Source organism: Vombatus ursinus, unplaced genomic scaffold (genome assembly GCF_900497805.2).
Source record: "Vombatus ursinus unplaced genomic scaffold, bare-nosed wombat genome assembly UNPS02014832.1, whole genome shotgun sequence".
In the NCBI taxonomy this organism is placed as follows: Eukaryota; Metazoa; Chordata; class Mammalia; order Diprotodontia; family Vombatidae; genus Vombatus; species Vombatus ursinus.
This window is the reverse complement of record NW_020954610.1, coordinates 5,967,041-5,985,840: the sequence shown is the minus strand read 5'-3', so window position 1 is coordinate 5,985,840 and position 18,800 is coordinate 5,967,041.

The window sequence follows — 18,800 nt, the reverse complement described above, 5'->3', positions numbered from 1 at the left end:
ATCCTTTGTGTCTGGTCCCTTAACTCAGTATACCTCAAGGTTCTTTCCTAGTCTTTCTATCTCTGTTGGTGACAACTCCCATTGTCTCTATTATCATCTCTATGTAGATGATTCCCAGGTTTATATATCTAGCCCTAAAGTTCCTTCTGAACTCCAATCTTGTATCAGTAGCTGCCTGAGTTCCAATTGGATATCTTTTAGGCATCTCAACCTCAACGTGTATGAAACAGACTTCATTGTCCTTCCTCATAAACCTACCTCTATTTCTAACTTTTCTTTTTCTGCCATAGGTGGTACCATCTTCTCAATTAATCAGGTTCACACTTCTGAGTCACCTCTAACAGAGATAAAAAAAATTAGAAATAAGGATAGGTTTTAGAGGAAGGACGATGAGATGTGTTTCATATATTCTGCCTTACCTCTTTCTATATCTAATCAATTGCAAAGTATTGATTCTATATTCACAGTATCTCTCATCTCAATCCCCTTCTCTCCAACCATATGAACATTACCTTACTCTCATCACTCTGACCTGCACAGAATACAATATAACTATGATATCCTTTTTTTCCTGGAATTATACTCTTATTAATGCTACCTGATGTTGTTGTTGTTGAGTCATTTCAGTCGATTCTGACTCTTTGTGACCTTGTTTGGGGTTTTCTTGGCAAAGATACCAGAGTGGTTTGCCATTTCCTTCTCCAACTCATTTTACAGATGAGGAAACTAAGGCAAACAGGGTTAAGTGAGTTGTCCAGCATCACATAGCTAGTGAGTGTCTGAGGCCACATTTGAACTCACATCTTCCTGACTCCAGGCACAACTCTCTATCCACTGCACCATCTAGTTGTCTGATATTACATCACCATTTTTTGGTTCAGATGTCAAGAATTCTCTTACATGATTCCCCATTCCCTATTTTCTTCATTCCTCTCTAGGTTGGACTACTGACTTATCACCACAAGATGTTCTCTACCATGGCAAAGAAACCTCTTCACCCTGGAAACTCATCCCATCCAAAAACTATGTCTCACATTGGAAATGCCATCTAGCCCTATGGCCTCTCCCTCTGATTGGCTGGGTCCTCCCAGAACTCACATTTTAAAATTTTAAGGTATAAAATCAGCTCAATTATGTTTTCATTACTTTCCTGGATATACTCTTGCCTCTTCAGACTTACTCTACCATGGCCATAAGCCAGGTATCTTTATCACCCTCTCTCTTTTCAACTCGCTTTTATGTGATTCTTCCCCTATTAGAATGTAAGCTCCTTGAGAGCTGGGACTGTCTTTCTTTCTGCTTGTTTTTGTATCTTCAGTGATCAACACAGTCCCTGGCATATAATAAGAGCTTAATACATGTTTGTATCTTGGGTTGACTGCCATGAATTTTCTGTATTTTTCTCTGCAAGGAAATTTATGCAAATGGAAAAACTAGGCTTGTTGAACCTTTCCATCTTTCGTTGCTGAGCATTTAACAGCTACTTAATATCTATTTGTTAACTGTCATGGAAAAGTCATTAGAAAACTTTTCTAGTCTTGGTCTTGCTTCAATAGTCTTTGAGTCTTAATTTCCTTCCCTGAAAAACAAAATCTAAAAGAAAAGAAGACACTTGGGATCAGTCTCTCTGCTTCCTCCCAGATCTGAGATTCTATAATTCTATGATTTTAGTTACTGCCCACCTACCAGCTTCTGTTGCCACTGAAGTACAGGTGTTAGTAGTGGAATAAACAACATGAGCAAACCGCCTTAGTTTAAATATTTCCCCAAATGGTGCTGATTGACTCTACCACCAACAACTTCCTTTTTGTCGATGAAAAACACACCACATGGATTAACCAGTGCCAAGGAAACAAGATTTTTGAAAACAAAGGTCTCTTTTTGGTCTATGCCTTATGAAAATGTGTAAATGGAATAGGGTGAATAATTCTTAAATAAGGTGTGTGTTGTTCATGAGCCCCAGGCTCTGATTTCCAGAAACCACAACATTCTTCCTCTCAGCCTCCTCAGTGGCAAAGCCAGTGCTGTCTTGCCAACTGAATGAACAAACCTTGACATTTTATTTATTTTTCTTTTGGGTAACTTTCATTCAGAGGAGAAAGAGTCCCCAAATTTCATACAGCTGCTGTCTGGCTCATTTTTCTAGTATAACCCAGATGCTGCTTGGGTGGCCACTGAGAGTGGCTGAAGGCAGGTTGAGTTTCCCATTTGGGACTCTTTAAGCATTTCATAGTAACCTCTAACTCCATGAGGTCAGAACCATACCTATCTCCTTGCTATATATAACTCAACTTCTAGGCAAACAAGGTTTCCAGACAATTAAAAAAGTTCAATGATACTTCTTAGTCCAGGACAATAGAGTGAATAAAGACTGTATTGGAATCATAAAACCTGTCTTTGAATCTTGCCCCAGATATTTACTAGTGGTGTGACCCTAGATAAATCACTTAACCACTCAACCTTAATTCTCTCATTTATAAAATGGACATAATAACAATATCTCTCCCACAATGTTGTTGTAAGGATCAAATGATATAATGTACATAAAGTGTGTAGGTATTATGTTGTCTTTGACCTCTCACTCTGCCTCAGTCCATATATGAAATCAGTGGTCATATCTTGCTATCCACACTGATGTCAAAGTGATTTTCTTTAAGCAAGGATCTGACGATGTTATTCCCCAACTCAATAAAATCCAGTGACTTCCTCTTTTCTTTAGGACCAAATGTAAACTCTTTTTAAAAATCTCTCAAAGTCCTTCAGAAAGTGATCCAAACCTATCTTTCCAGACCAACATAAACAAATATACATAATTCAGTCATTTTTAATGCTTCTTGGTAAAAATATGGTTGGTTGGGTTCATGTGGATACTGCCCGTGGAATGTCATTTGATTCTTATTCAATTCATATGATCTGTTCAGAGGCAAAACCACATTAGGTTACATCTGACAATATTCAGTCCTGAGTAGCTGTGACCAAGTGCACATGCTTCTTATCCTAAGTGGCATATACCTGTTTTCAGCCTTCGTAATTGTTTCATGAAGTGAGGACTGTTTGTTCCAAAAGTATATATACAATTATTTAATTTGGTTATCATGTGTTCTGAGAATAGCTAACAATCTTCTTCCTCCTTTTTTGACCAGGAAATATTAATCTTTCCACAGCTGCCTTAGGATAATGATCTCAGTGTTTCATTAGTGTCATATGGAGTTGTTTGGACACATTTGAGATCTGTGTTTGCCCATTTTTATTATGACAAAAGTATACATCAAGACTGATAGTACACAATTAATTGCTTTAAATATGTTCTTCTTGTTAAACTTTGACTTCAGGATGCCAGTCAGACTCAACCCATGATCTCAGTTTTCTGGATCATAATCTCTTTATGCCTAATATGTCTTGTAAGTTTTTCTTTCATCAATTAGTCAATCTGATCTTTAGTTTTTATTCTTCCATGAAATATATTCAGAATATTGCATGCATTAAGTCCAAGTGACATTTTCATATCACTGTAGATTTCCATAATTTAAAAGTAATTTACACAAATGCACAAAATAATGTCTAACATAAAAATTGTCAATGAGTAGAAAAAAGTTTCAAGAGAAAAAATTGCAAATTATAGACAACCAACTTAACAACATCATTCAAAAGCACAAGCAATAGGCATATGAAATGATACACACACAAAAAAAGCAAAGTCAAAATATGTACCTCAATCAACCAGCATTTATTATATACCATACATTTTGCTAGACACAAAGCGTATATAAACAAAAATGAAATGATCCATGCACTTAATAAATGTATATTCTTTAAGGAAATAGAATACATAAAATGAATATATTCCAAATACATGCAAAATAAATGCAATAATTTTTGATAGGAGACACTAGCAGTTGTGGGATCAGGAAGGACCTGATATTGGAAGTGCTCTTTAAATTGAGCTTTGATGGAAATCAGTGAGGATAAAAGGGGATAATGACTATAGAATGCATTCTAGGCATGGGGAACAGCCTATTCATGGACAGAGGATGGAAAATGTAATATTATATGTGACGAACAGTAAGAAGATCAATTACGGTAGACCACAAAATATCCTAAATAATCTGATTATCTATCCATCTATCTATCTATCTATCTACATGTGTACATATGTAATATATGCATATATATAACACATATGTAAATGCATGCATATAAACATGTACATGTTTGTATCTGTGTGTATATATATACTCATATGTGTATATTACTACAAATTATAACTTAGTGTTATCTAAATACACCAGATATTAGACAAGGGCATTAGAAGAAATATGTTGATTGGACCTTATAAATAACACTCTCAAAAAATAAAGAATATTAGCAATTTTTACTGTTCACCTAGAGTTACTAAAAAATAATATTTTGTTCCATCATTTTCAGGTATCCCACAAAGAAATCAACCACTGGCTTTGTTTTAATTTCTGTTCTTCATTATCTTCAGAATATAATTATGTATGTATGTATATATATATATATATGCACACAATCTACATATGTATGTATGTATGTATATACACATATATGTTCCCTCCTGGATCACAGATATATACATATATATGCATATACATGTACATACACACATATACACACACATATAAACACAGAGTTATCCCTTCCGCATCGTGACTTTCCCCATCGTGGTTTTGCTGTATTGCAGGTCAGTATAAGAAATTAAATGAGAATTTTCTATGAGTTTTGTGGAAGCTACAGATGACAAGTGAAGACCAGCAGATAAGACAGAAAACATTTAGAAGCTCAGAAATGCATAAAATATATGTATAGTGTTGTATAATATCAACATAATTTATCTTTTAATGCCATAATAATCCAGACTTCTTCTCTGGTATGAAAGGAGGGCCAAAAGATATTTACACAGATTTTCCAGTTCATGACAATGTCATGCCCCTAACCCCCATGATGTTTAAGGGATAAGTGTATATACAGATGATACCACTCTAATGGCAGAAAGTGAAGCAGGATTAAGAAACCTCTTGATTAAGGTGAAAGACAAGAGCGTAAAAGCTGGAAGGTCAAATACTGAAGATGAAGCTTAAATACTTTGGCCACATAATGAGGAGATGGAACTCAATAGAAAAGACCTTGATGTTGGAAAAGATTGAAGGCTAAAGGAAAGGGGACAGCACAAGATGAGATGGATAGATGGTATCATGGAAGCAATGAACATGAGTTTAAACAGACTTTGGGAGATAGTGAAGGATAGAAGGGCCTGTCGTGCTACATAGTTCATGGGGTCACAACAAGTTGGACACTACTTAACAATCACAACTACACACATATACACATGTATATACATATATATTTATGTATATGTTATGTCTGTATATATTTATGCATAATAGAAATGTAGGTTACAGCCAGGTTGCAAAAGGTGTTAAATGTCAGAGGGGCTTGTATTTGATTCTAGACATAACATGGATCTGTTTTAATTTGTTGAGCAGGAGAGTGACAAGGTCAAGCACATACCTTATGAATGTGACTTTGGCAGCTCAATGGAGAATGAATTGGAAATGAGAGAAATATGACTGCAATAATGCAATAGAGATAAAACAAAAAGAAAAAAATTCAAATGCAATGCATAATGGTATTATCAAACCTTTAAAGTTAAAGCAAACATCCTTTCTGTTGACAATTGGTCAAGTAGAAATATAGAAAGCAATGGGTATTATCAGTTATAATCACTCTAGTGAGTTGGTTTGCTTGACTATTTTCAGGGAATATACTTTTGGGGAGGTTAGTTTGAGTAGTTGTTGGAAACTATTGCATCAAAACAATCATCAATAAAAAACTAGAAGTTACAAAGGTAAAATTTGTTCTAAATCAATATGAATTATCACAAATTACAAATTAATGTTGTCTAAATAAGATAAATATTACAGCAGGACATTAAGAGAAGTATTTTTCTAAAGCCTTATAAGCAACACTTTCAAAAAACAAAGAATATAAACAATTCCGCTGACCACCTGAAAATAATATTTGTTCCATTACCTTCAGTTAATCCCCAAAAGAAATCAACCACCAGCTTTATTTTCCCCCTAATCTTAATGAAGTATGCCTCCCAACTTCCTCCAAGTTCTCCCTGAATATGGGCTGCAAACTCTATCAGTAATTATAGAGAATAAGGGTAGGTATTGGACCTGTGATTTCACTGACAGAGTACTTCCAGCTGAGGAAATTCTCTCCACCAATGCAGGTCAGCACATTTTCTCTAGTCTTAGAGATTCCTGGGACACTGAGAGATTAGATAATATCTCCAGGGCAATATATCTCAGGTAGGAAGAGGATTCACATTTTCCAGGCTGGTTCTCTATTTCAATAATTATCAAAATCTAGGCTGCTGTACACATTTGCTTCTAATTCGTACTTACCAAATTCACTCCTCTCACCTACTTTTCAATTTTTAAAATGCACTAAGACAATTTTGATAACATTAATTTGATTCCATTTTTATGTTTCCTTTAAGTGATTAAGTATTTACTTATATCTCTGTGTACCTACCTATTGCATTATAAGTTGTTTGGTGCCCTGAATATTGCTGCTATATTCAATAGTCTTCAGTATACTGGTCAGCATGCATTCCATAAATGATGTGATGTTGACTTGAGAGAGAGAGAGAGAAAGAGAGAGAGAGGGAGAGAGAAGAGAATGTGCAGAGAGTCAAGATAGAAGTTTGGCCAGAGGGGCTGGTGTTAGCTACCTGTGATATAACTATAAGAATCAAAGCAAGGAATAGAACAGAACACTTTTTACTTCTTCACTTTCCTTTCCCTGAGGCTTCTTGGAGAAGCAAGATCAGAAGCATTCTCTAAGTATAAAAGCTTTACTAGGGCAGTAGTTTGGGTCAAAGGGTCAGGGTCTGATTATTCTTTGAGCTCCCTCACAGCTACAATTGCAGAATTGGATTCTCCACAAGTATCTTCTCAAATGGACATGGGCAATTGGTGTGAGTCTGATGTTCAGGTGAGTTAACGGCTAATAAACAGAAAATGAAATTACTGCTATCACTGTGGAGGTAACATGGCATCCCTTCTTAGGGATTTCTTGTCCTAGAAACTGATGACAAATGGCTTCTTTTTTCAGGAGAGAGACAGACAGACAGAAATAGTCATGTGATACAGAGACATACAATACAGAAAAAAGAGAAAGACCTAGGAGACAGAGAGAGAGAGAGAGAGAGAGAGAGAGAGAGAGAGAGAGAGAGAGAGAGAGAAAGAGAGCATATTTACTAAGCACTTACTGTGTGTCAGGCCCTGTTTGGGATATAAATACAAATGAGCGTGATGATCTTTGCTAACAGGGGATAACATTCTAATGGGAAAAGATAATACAAAATAACGTACTGGAAAGTTGGGAGGAGGAGATGAGAGTACCCCAAGGACATCATGAAGAGACTGTGAGAAGCATTGTGAAGGCTTAGGCGCCAACAAGATAAGGTAAAAATCTTAACTATTATAACTTGGGGTATCAAGGGATGAGGTCCAAATTTCCAGTGGGGTGGAAATGGTCTCTAAACATAACTATAGCAAAGAAACTGAAAATGGTACTCTTGGATTTGTCTGTTCAATCACTAATTAGAAAGTTTCCTCATCTGTAAAATAGGGATAATAATACCACATACCATCTAGGGCTAGTGTAAAGATAAATGAAATAATATTTGTGAAGTGCTTTGTAAATATAAAGTGATATGTAAATGCTACTGTTGTTGCTGCTGCTGTTGTTGTAAGAACAGTAAGTCAAGCAGAGTCATGGACAGTATGTATCATCTCTAACAGTTTCACCACACAGGCCGTAAGGCAGTCAAAATGAAATAAGAATAGATTTTCCAAGGTAGGGGACCTTATATTATACCTGAATACATTTGTTTTATAGATACTTGGCGAAAACAGAAAAGAGACCAAAGTATGTTTTTGCTATTCCCTTCTGCTCCTATTTGTATATATGCAGGGAAGTATAATATCTGGGGAGCATTTTGTAACAAACCCAAAATAAACAAACAAATACATGCAAATGTACATACATTTATATATACAGGATAGAGCAATGGGCATGGAGTTGGGAAGACCTGAGTTCAAATCTGCCTTCAGTAGACTGTGACCTTGGGCAAATTACTTAACCTATATCTGCCTCAGTTTCTTCACCTATAAAATGGAGATAATTATAGAATCCATCTCCCAGAATTATTTTGAGGATAAAATGAAATCATGTTTGTAAAGTGTATTGCAAACTGCAAAGCAAATACTGGCATATTTCTTTTTATTGTGCTTCACTTTATTGTACTTTGCAGATACTGCTTTTTTTTTTTAACAAATTAAAGGTTCATGGCAACCCTGTATCAAGCAAATCTATTGGTGCCATTTTTCTAACAGTATGTGCTCACATTCTATCTCTGGGTCACATTTTGGTAACTTGTAATATTTCAAACTTGCATTATTATTATATCTGTTATGTTGATCTGTAATCAGTACTCTTTCATGTTACTATTATAATTGTTTTGAGGCACCACAAACCATGCTAATATTTAGGTCTATATCCCAAAGAGATCATAAAAAGGGAGAAAAGAACTTACATGCCCCAAAATATTTACAGGAGTCCTTTTTGTGGTGGCAAAGAATTGGAAACTGAGGGGGATGCCCATCAATTGGGGAATGACTGAACAAGTTGTGGTATATGAATGTAATGAAATACTATTGTGCTATAAGAAATGATGAGCAGACGGACTTCAGAAAAACCTAAAAGTCCTTATATGAACTGATGCTGAGTGAAGTGAGCAGAGCCAGGAGAACATTGTACACAGTAACAGTAACATTGTGCGATGATCAGCTTTGATAGACTCAGCTCTTCTCAGCAACACGATGATCTAAGATAATTCCAAAAGACTCATGATAGAAAATGCCATCCACATCCAGAGAAAGAGCTATGGAGTCTGGATGCAGGTCAAAGCATACTATTTTGTCCTTTTTTTCTTTCTTATGGTTTTTTACTTCTGTTTTGATTCCTCTTTCACAACATGACTAATGTGGAGATATGTTTAATATGATTGTACATGTATAGCCTATATTGGATCACTTGCCATCTGGGGGAGGAAGAAAGGGAGTGGGGAGAGGAGGGAAAAGGGGAGAAAAAAATTAGGAACTCAAAATCTTACAAAAGTGAATGTTTTTATCTTTGCATCTAATTGGAAAAAATGAAATACTATGAAGTTGGGAGTGGGAGAGAAAAAAAATGTTGTGAGTATTCTGAGCGCTCTGGTAACCAGCTGTTCGTATCTCTCTCCCTCTCCTGAGGCCTCTCTATTTCTTGAAACACAACAATATTGAAATTAGGTCAACTAATAATCCTACAATGGTCTCTAAGTGTTCAAGTGAAAGGAAGAGTCAATCAATGCAGCAAACTTCATTGTTATCTAATTTTAAGAAACTGTCACAGCCACCCCAGCCTTCAGAAACCACCCACCCTAATCAGTCAACAGCCATCAACATCTAGGCAAGACCCTTCACCAGCAGAAAAGATTATGACTCACTGAAGGCTCAGATGATAGTTAGCATTTTTCAGCAATAAAGTATTTTTGAATTAAGGTTTACACATTTTTTAGACATAATACTACTGCACGCTTAATAGACTACAGTATAATGTAAACATGATGTTGATATGCAGTGGGAAACCAAAAAATTTCTGTGATTTATTTTATTGTGATATTTCACTTTGGTGGTCTAGAACTAAACCCACATTTATCTCCAAGGTATACCTATAAATGCTAGCATAAATATATGGATAATAAATGAATAAATGCATGTATGCATACATATGTGCACAAATACATACATAGTTGGATAAATGAATGAATGAATGAATGAATGATTCCTTCCTGCAACCTATGTGATAGATTTGCATGACTTGAATAGTTATTCTGAGGTTAGCCTTTGAAGCCAGAAACATCTAGCTCACACATTCCAAGATATTCAGCCTCTCATTAGCTGATTAGCCTTACATCCTCTTATTTCCCTATTTGGGTCAGTAATCCAAAACTTATCCAGAGTTTTGTCCCAGACTGGTGAATATAGAACAGCTACATCCAGTGGACCAAAAGAGAACTTAAAAAATAACTACTATTTCAGGCATACTTTAAAAACATTTAAAAGTTAGAGATAACCTCCCATTCACAGCATATACTTGCCTGGCCACCAAATCTGACCCTTATCTTCACCCTCATTTTATAATGCTAAGAGTAACACCAAAGGCGGTCAAGAGAATGTCAACATTCTGTATTAAATCATGGGAAGTAAAAGAAGTGAGAGACATCTTGTTCCACTTGCTGAGGCTTGGCTGCTGTACACTACACAGTAGTAAAATGTCTACAGCCAGAATGCAAAGGAAGAACACCTGAACCCTGGGGGGGGGAGGAAAGTCATCTTTCATCATTTCTTTCTTTAAAGTTCCAGAAATAAATTTTTTCCATTGCATTTTGCTTTTTTATAGGTTGTTAATGATAGGAGAATCCACCCAGAGGAAGGCAGTCTTTCACATTTGGGATGGATAAGAGGAAAACAGCAAATGCTAAACACATGAGATCCACTAGCAGCCAGGGAGCAGCTTTTCCTTTCATAATATAAACTTTCAGACTGATATTTAGTTGGGAGGAAGTTCACTTAAGCCTGTCTTATTCTGCACAGCCCTGCTCCTAATCATAAACAGTAGGCGGACACTCCAATTCTTCAGTTCCCTGTGGAAAAGACTAGTCTTCCTTCCATCTATTTTACTCATTGCTGCTAGAAGCTAACAGCTTCTCAGGTCCTCATATTATGCACAAAATTCCCTTCTGCCTAAAATCAAGCCTTTTGTTATGATTCCCCACTTGTTAAAAGGGGACCTTTTGCATCCCTGTCCCTTAGAAGAATCTTTAATATTCTCAATATTCCCAAAACATCAATCTGACCACGAATCTTCAGTGGCTCCTTATTGCCTTTAAATTAAAACTAAAACAAAATAAAAAACAAAACCTTCATCCATGTGTTTAGAGTCTTCCTTATTTGTCTTTTTCCTACCTTTCCAGTCTTGTTTCATATTCTTTCCCTTCATATAGCCTCCATTCCAGTCAGGCTAGTTTGCTAATTGCCATTTCATCTTTCACCTTTATGCTTTCACGTAGATGTCCCCCATTTCTCTAATGCACTACCTTTTCATTTCTAAATAAAGCAAAATCTCATAAAATCCCTGACTTCAAGACACATCTTAGATGTTATGTTCTACACATAACTTTTCTTGATCTCCCAACCTTGTTGGTGCTATGTCCCTCTTATGATGAATATTTTAGTTTGCATTTCCTCATCTGTGGGCATGTTGTATCTGCCCTTGCAACATAAGCTCCTTGAGGAAAAGGATAGTTTCATTTTGTCTTGGTATTCAAAGTGCCTTTCACAGAGTAGGTGATTAAGAAGTTTATTAGACAGAATTAGCAAGCTGATTGTCTTCAAGCTACATAACCCTTTATTTTTTATCTGTAAAAGGAAGGCATTATAGTGCATAGCCTTTAAGATATCTTTCTATTCTAAAACTGTTTTTCCTAATGTAATGCTATGGTATAAGAAATGATATGCATGTTCTCCTTTGTAATCTATGGGTTTTCTCAAGGCATTTTCTGGTACTAAATTTACCAACATACCGTTTTCTTTGAGGTTGGCTGAGATACCAAGAAGAACTTGGAGCTATTGCCAAGTTTCCTAGATATCTGAAGTCAAATGTTGCCAAGTGAGAGTGATAGGCACAACATCAATATACATAGTAGGCACTTAATAAGTGCTAATTGACTGATGACTTGAAAAGTAAAAATAATTTACTTTAAATCAAGAGAAAATCAGTTGACCTGGGGTAAAAATATAGTGGCATATTTAATATTCTATGGTTCTACCAAGACTGCAAATAGGAAGCTGATATCAGTGAGACTCTGGATCATGTAAAATGTAGGTGGAGGACTCCCCACCACCACTTCTGCATCATTCCACTAATGGGTTGAATTATCCATTACCATTAAATATCAGCCATCAACAGGTTTATCAGGTTGTGTTTTTGTGTTGATGCTAACAATTGTTAGCCAGTGACAGGAGTGTTGGAGGACACTAGGTACACAGTTGCCCTCTCTTTCTTCTTTTCCTATCCAAGAAAAGGATTCTTTATTCCCATCCTGGCAGAAGTCTGAAACAGTAAAGTATTTGCTACTATTAGAAATTCTGGCAGCTAAGTGGCACAGTGGATAGAGTATCAGACCTGGAGTCAGGAAGACTCATCTTCTTGAGTTCATATTTAGCCTCAAACATGGACTAGCTGTGTGATCCTGCGCAAGTCACTTAACCCTGTTTGCCTCAGTTACCTCATCTGTAAAATGAACTGGAGAAGGAAATGGCAAACTACTCCAGTATCTTTGCCAGCAAAACCCCAAATAGAGTCATGAAGAGTTAGACCCAGCTGAAACCACCAAACAATTACAACCAGATGGTTGTTTGCACCCTTTTCTGATACCTAGAACTGTCTATGTCTTTAAAAAATACGATTGAGCCACTTGAATTTTTCTTGAAGTCTCATCTAAGAATGAAGGACTCCTTACTCACACCAGGTAGTAAACCAGGAGGGTCTGAGAGCCATCTACTTCCCACATACTAACCCTTCCCTTGCTTTATACTATGTGGCCCATAGAAATGGTCCTGCATCTTTGACTTTTCTCTATATTCTTGTCTAGATTGAGGAAATGGAGCCTGTGGCATGGTTGCACAAGCCACAGGATCTAGGAGTTTAGGAATCCAAGCAGGTGTGGTAAGTCAATAAAGCAGCAAAGCCTTGGGGAGCAAGGGTGAGGAATACTAGCTCAGTAAAGCTTGGGACTTGAACTTGGTAGGGCAAATGTTATGTAGGAACTGAGCCAAGCTGAGAACCTTCCCCCTTCACTCTCCAGAGTCTGAGGAGGTATAGGAAGGATTATACCCAGGGTTTTGGGGAAAACATCTGTATGGCTGGCCTTGTTACATACTTGAAGTAAATAACTCTTTGTAAAAGCTAATTGGAATGGTTAAATGGAACTGGTGTGCTGGTAACAATTGGTAGGGGCTCAAGCCAATGGCAAAAGAAGAGAAACCCTTCCAACTCCTTTGGAGTGCCAGAGAGCCTTGTGGTCAGAGTGAAATGTAGTAGGCCTGGCCATCAGACAGCAGTACCAGAGTCAATAATGTTACCTAGCCATTATGGCAAGTGTCCACTCATATTTAAAACAGTAGCAACTGAAAAGAATTCACAGCCCTACCCAAAAGAACTTTATGTTAGGTAAACTCTTCAATTGTTTCCTCCAAGGGAATACTATTCTTCTTCTTCAGGGAAGCACTCAGTCTCTGTTTTTGTTTAGGGGATTCTGCTGCAGAGAAAAAAAGTGTTCTATTTTATACAAAAAAGCAGGAAAACAAAACCGCCTTCATACCTCTCATCTCTCCCATTTTTTCTGCTCCTGCTCCCTTTGAAGACAGGTTCCTAAAAATTCTACTCTCTCTAGTTTCAAAAGAATTGTGTCTAGTTGAAGTTCACAATGTACCTTAAATTGGGAATGACAGCAAATTTTAAAACCTACTTAGCAGTAGGAGAAAGTACACAGAAAACATGTTCCATGTTAAATAAATAGGTGTACTCAGTGCCAAACAACGTGGAATGTGTGTGTGAGGGTGGTGTATATATTCATGATATGAAGCTATGGAGATACTATTAAAGGAAACAATATGAATAAAATCATCATTAAAGTAATTAGTATATTATTAAGGTAAGATGGAAAACATATCCCATATTAAAAATAAATGAATGCTATTAAGAGCTTACAATGTATGTCCAACAGTGTGCTATGTATTGGAGATGTTGTTGTTGTTTGTCCTTCATTCTCAAAGAAGACCATTACTTTCATGGAGGAGATGCCACGACATGCAAGTGAATTGGATTTCAGTGAGGGAGGGCTGTGCAAAGTCACCTTACTTTCTCCTCTGGAGTTATCTGGGTCCAGTTGCCAGATATAGATCAGGACAACTGGAGATGGCCTGGGATGCAGTGGGAATAGAAATGCAAAAGACAGATAGTACCTATCCTCAAGAAACTTACATTCTAATATGGTGAGGCAACACAAACAGAAGGATAGTAACTAGAGAAGGGTGCTTTGGTCTGAAAAGTCAGAGGGATAATGAAGGGAGCCACAGGGACTCCTTTGCCCACTATAATGAAGAGGCTGCTTGAATTTACACACTCATTAATCCGGACAACATGGCCCCAGGTCAAGATTTCCAAAGTTGGATAGCTTAGTTCTTTGAGAAGCCCAATACAGGTCTGCTTTGGAGGATGTAGCAGTAGCAGGACAATATGTCCAGATGATATTGCAGTTTATTTTCATTTAGAAGAAAAAATTAATTGATAGTCCAGTTTCTGTAGAATGGTCAACCACAACGAGAGAATGCTGAATCTAGTATTTTCTTTTCCCTTCCCATCACTTGTTCTTTGTTCTGTTAAGTGCACTTACCATACACCACCCAAAAGGCCATTGCACTAGGATGCCATGTTGTTGTTACTGGCTATCTGATCACATTTGCATCACCACTCCTTCAGAGTAGAGTAATGGATAGAGAGCTGGCTTCAAAGGCAGAAAGACCTAGAGTTAAAAAACTGCCTCCTACACACACTGGCTATGACACTAGGCAAGCCTCTTCAATTCTCAGTCCTCTAGGTAATTTTCTAATACTAAATGTTGCCAAGAAGATGCTAACCTCTAATGGTAAAGAGAGTTGCTTCACCTGGGGGCTGCCTATACCAATGAAATCAAAAGTCTATATCCCTTACCCCCACTTAAACCACAATGTAAGTCATGGTGCCATTTTGTTCCAACTACTGACTATGCCAAATGCTATGGCTTAAGCCTGACTCAAGGCCAGGTTCCTGGTAGTTATGTCTGGAACCAAATGTTTTCCTCAATGATCATTAAACAATTAGCAACAGGAGGCACAGCATAGAAAGGCTAGTCAATAATGATGCTATAGTTGGCTTCTGTATACATGGCCCCCATATTATCATATAGAACTATTTTTGATCAACAGGGTACATATGAGGCCTTGGGACACCTGCCAAATTTGAAGAACCTTATTTCTACATAGGCTGGGCTTTTCATGCCCTTAAGTGACCAGGATGCCATATCAGCATTGCCTCAGGCAACCAGGACACTGGAAAAATAACCCTGTATTTTGAGTCCCAACCTCCTGGCCCAATCATACCTTAGGGACAACCTCCTTGCCTTTTAAGGGAAAAAGGTAGTCTAACTTACATGGTGATAGTGAGGACTCCAATAGATATTTATTCTGCCACAACATAGTAGATGCCTAAAAAATGCTTGTAGAATGAAATTGAGTTGAATCTTCTGTTTGACACTGTTTTCATTAGTCTTTCATTTACTATCACCTGAGTCCCTCAGTTTAACTGTCATCTAACTTAAAATCAGAAATCCATTTTAGATTTTACATCCTTAGCATACCCTATGGCTGGGAAAATGTCCCTGGGGCTCTATTTTCTCAAATGGAAAAATATATTGAATGATACTGTAGTAAGTTAACTGTTTAACCCCCATCATGCTCTGTGTTCTATGCAAATAGCAATGGCTATACTGGCTAGATTAGGTTGAAAAGGCTGATGACCTTTGTTCTACTTTCTCGCAGCAACACATCATGACCTTTTCTCTGTCTCATATCTCTATTTGTCCCTGCCTCCATGTGTTTCTCTATCCTTAAATAAATAAATGGAATACAATGTTAAAGAAAGGCTGCTATACCTCTAGGAAAGAGACAGAAAATTTCTCCAATAACAAATACGTATTTTGCTGAATCAGAAAGAGGTTTTGACAAATTTACTAGGCATCTTCTAGAACTGACTTAACACAATGTAATTTTACTTCAGTCCTTCTGTGGATTCATTACTTCATCAATGCTAGAATTCACCTAATGATGGTAGACCACAACCCACCTAAATCTTTTTATTCTATATAATTCTTGCTCATCTCTTCGTAAGAATCCTCCACAAGGGATCTACACAGCACTTTGGAAGCTTTCCTTGTTGGAACATCATTTGGGTTTCAATACTTCCTGGATGCCAGTTTTCGATCCCTCACTCTTACTATATTATGTACCATCTCCTTTTGTGTGTTCATACACACATGCATATTTATATATATCTGCATTTATATGCATTTATACATACATATAAATACATATATGTGTGTATTTATATGCATATATGATAAGAACAGTGGCTATAATACAATGCTTTAAGGCTTGTAAAGTGCTTTAAAATATTATCTCATTTTATCCTCACAACAACCCTAGGAGATAGATTCTATTGTTATCTCCATTTTACAGATAAGGAAACTGCAACAGAGGTTAAATGACTTGCCCATGGTAGTATGAGGCTGGATTTTATCCCAGGTCATCTTGGATCCACTTGCTTTATACATACACATACATATATAAAAACATATGTGCATATGTGTGTGTGTTGCACGTGATGACATAGCATTGCCTCGTCAGTAGTATGCTGTGTATGGAGCCAGTGGATCTTACTCCAAATTCTGGCTCTTCCACTTATGACCTATTTGATCTGGGGCAAATCACTACATGTACCTGATCCTCAGTTCCTCAACTGTGAAATGAGGAGGCTAGATTAAACGATCCCTAAGATTCCTTTCAGCTCTAAAATAAAGTGCTCAGTTCTAGTGCTTCCTCTGAAACTAACCAGCTGGTTGACCCTGGGCAAGTCTCAACCTTTCAGAGTGTCAAGCAATTCCTTAGGACTTGTCTACTAAGTCACAAATAGCTAGAGACCTAAGTTAAGATCTGTATTGGTAGAAGTCTGTACACCAGGAGTTCTCCACATGATGAAATCACAGATCCTGCATATAGCAATATTCTTATAATAAAAATGAGCAGGATACAAATGATTATGAAATATCATCTAGGTTGTAGACCTTCACCACCCATGTTGTAGATAGTATTTTCTAGAAGAAAATTCAAAGGATGGCCAACTCAAAAGCTTGCAATTTCTTAGTATCTTCAAGAATGTTTATTGACATGTTTATCCCTCATCTTGAAGCTAATGTAACAGTTTGTGCTAATTACACTGTTGCTTTTCCTGAAATAGCTACCAAAATGAGTGCGCATTACTGTTATAGTAGAATGTGTTTATTTTAATATGAACACATTTCCCTCCTGTGAGAATTTCTTTCCATGTGTGAGCACACGGCACATGTACACTGAGCTCAAAATTTTCTCCTACTGAAATGAGTATTTGTTCAGAAGGAAGCAATGAATGGTAGACAAATCAGGAAATTTTGTTTTTATGTCAAGAAAAAGAATAAAAGGACGGAGGGAAAGAGGAATAGAAATGGCATCTCTTGCCCTAGTACTTTCTTTCTCTGGGCTCAAAATGAAAGAAAAATGTCATTCTTTCAGCAAACTATAGGAAGAATATTCTTCAGATTTGGAAATTCATTTCAATAGACATGTGTTCTTAGATTCATACTAGAGATGGAAGGAACCTCAGAGGTCTAGTTCAATTCCCTCATTTTAATTATGAAGAAAATGGTGCCCAGGAAGGCAGGAAGGAAGGAAGGAAAGAAGGAAGGAAAGAAGAAAGGAAGGAAAAAAGGAAAGAAGGAAGGAAGGGAGGAAAGAAGGAAGGAAGGAAGGAAGGAAGGAAGGAAGGAAGGAAGGAAAAAAGGAAGGGAGGAAGGAAAAAAGGAAGGAAGGAAGGAAAAAAAGGAAGGAAGGAAGGAAGGAAAAAAAGGAAGCACGTATTAAGCACCTACTGTGAGTCAGACACTGTGCTAAGTGCTTTACAAATATCTCATTTGATCCTCACAACAACCCTGGGAAGTAGGTGCTATTATTATCCTCATTCTACAGTTCAGAAAACTGAGGCAAACAGAGGTTGTTTAAATTGTCCAGAGTCACATAGCTAGTAAGTTTTTGAGGCCTGATTTGAACACAGGTCTTCCTGACTCTATCCACTAAGCTACCTAGCTGCCTAAGGAAATTATGACTTTCCCAAGGTCACACAGACAGTAAATGACAAAAGTAAGATTTATTAAATATTTATTTGTTACATATAAAGTGTTTTTCCAACCTTGAAGTGCCAAATGACCATTTTGTGCAAGTCACTAAACTAGGTTTGGTACATACACAGACCATTCCTGCCTTTAAGGCATTTATATTCTTTTAAAGGGGTACAAATAAATATAACACAAGGAAAATGGGAAGGGATAACATTAATAATTTGGATGATTAAGGGAAGCTTCACAAAGGATATGGTAACTGACCTAGAAAAGGATTTTGGGAGGTAGAGATGAGAATGGAATGAATTCTAGGCATAGGAATTAGCCCATGGGAAGATATATGAGGAAGAGGTGGAGCGATGAGGTTTAGGCATTGCTGCTCATCCAATTTGAAAGGAGCAAAGACTTTGTGAAAGAGTTGATGTGAAATAAGATAAATGGTAGAGAGACTATACAGAACCTCCAATACCTGGCCAGGGAGCTTGTATTTTTTTCTGAGAAACCATTGAAGGCTTTTGATTAGAGGTGTGAGGCAGTCAATAAGTCCTATGCTTCAGGAAGCTTTTTTCTTCTTTTTTTCCTTTTTCTTCTTTCTTTTTTTCTTTCTTTCTTCCTTCCTTCCTTCCTTCCTTCC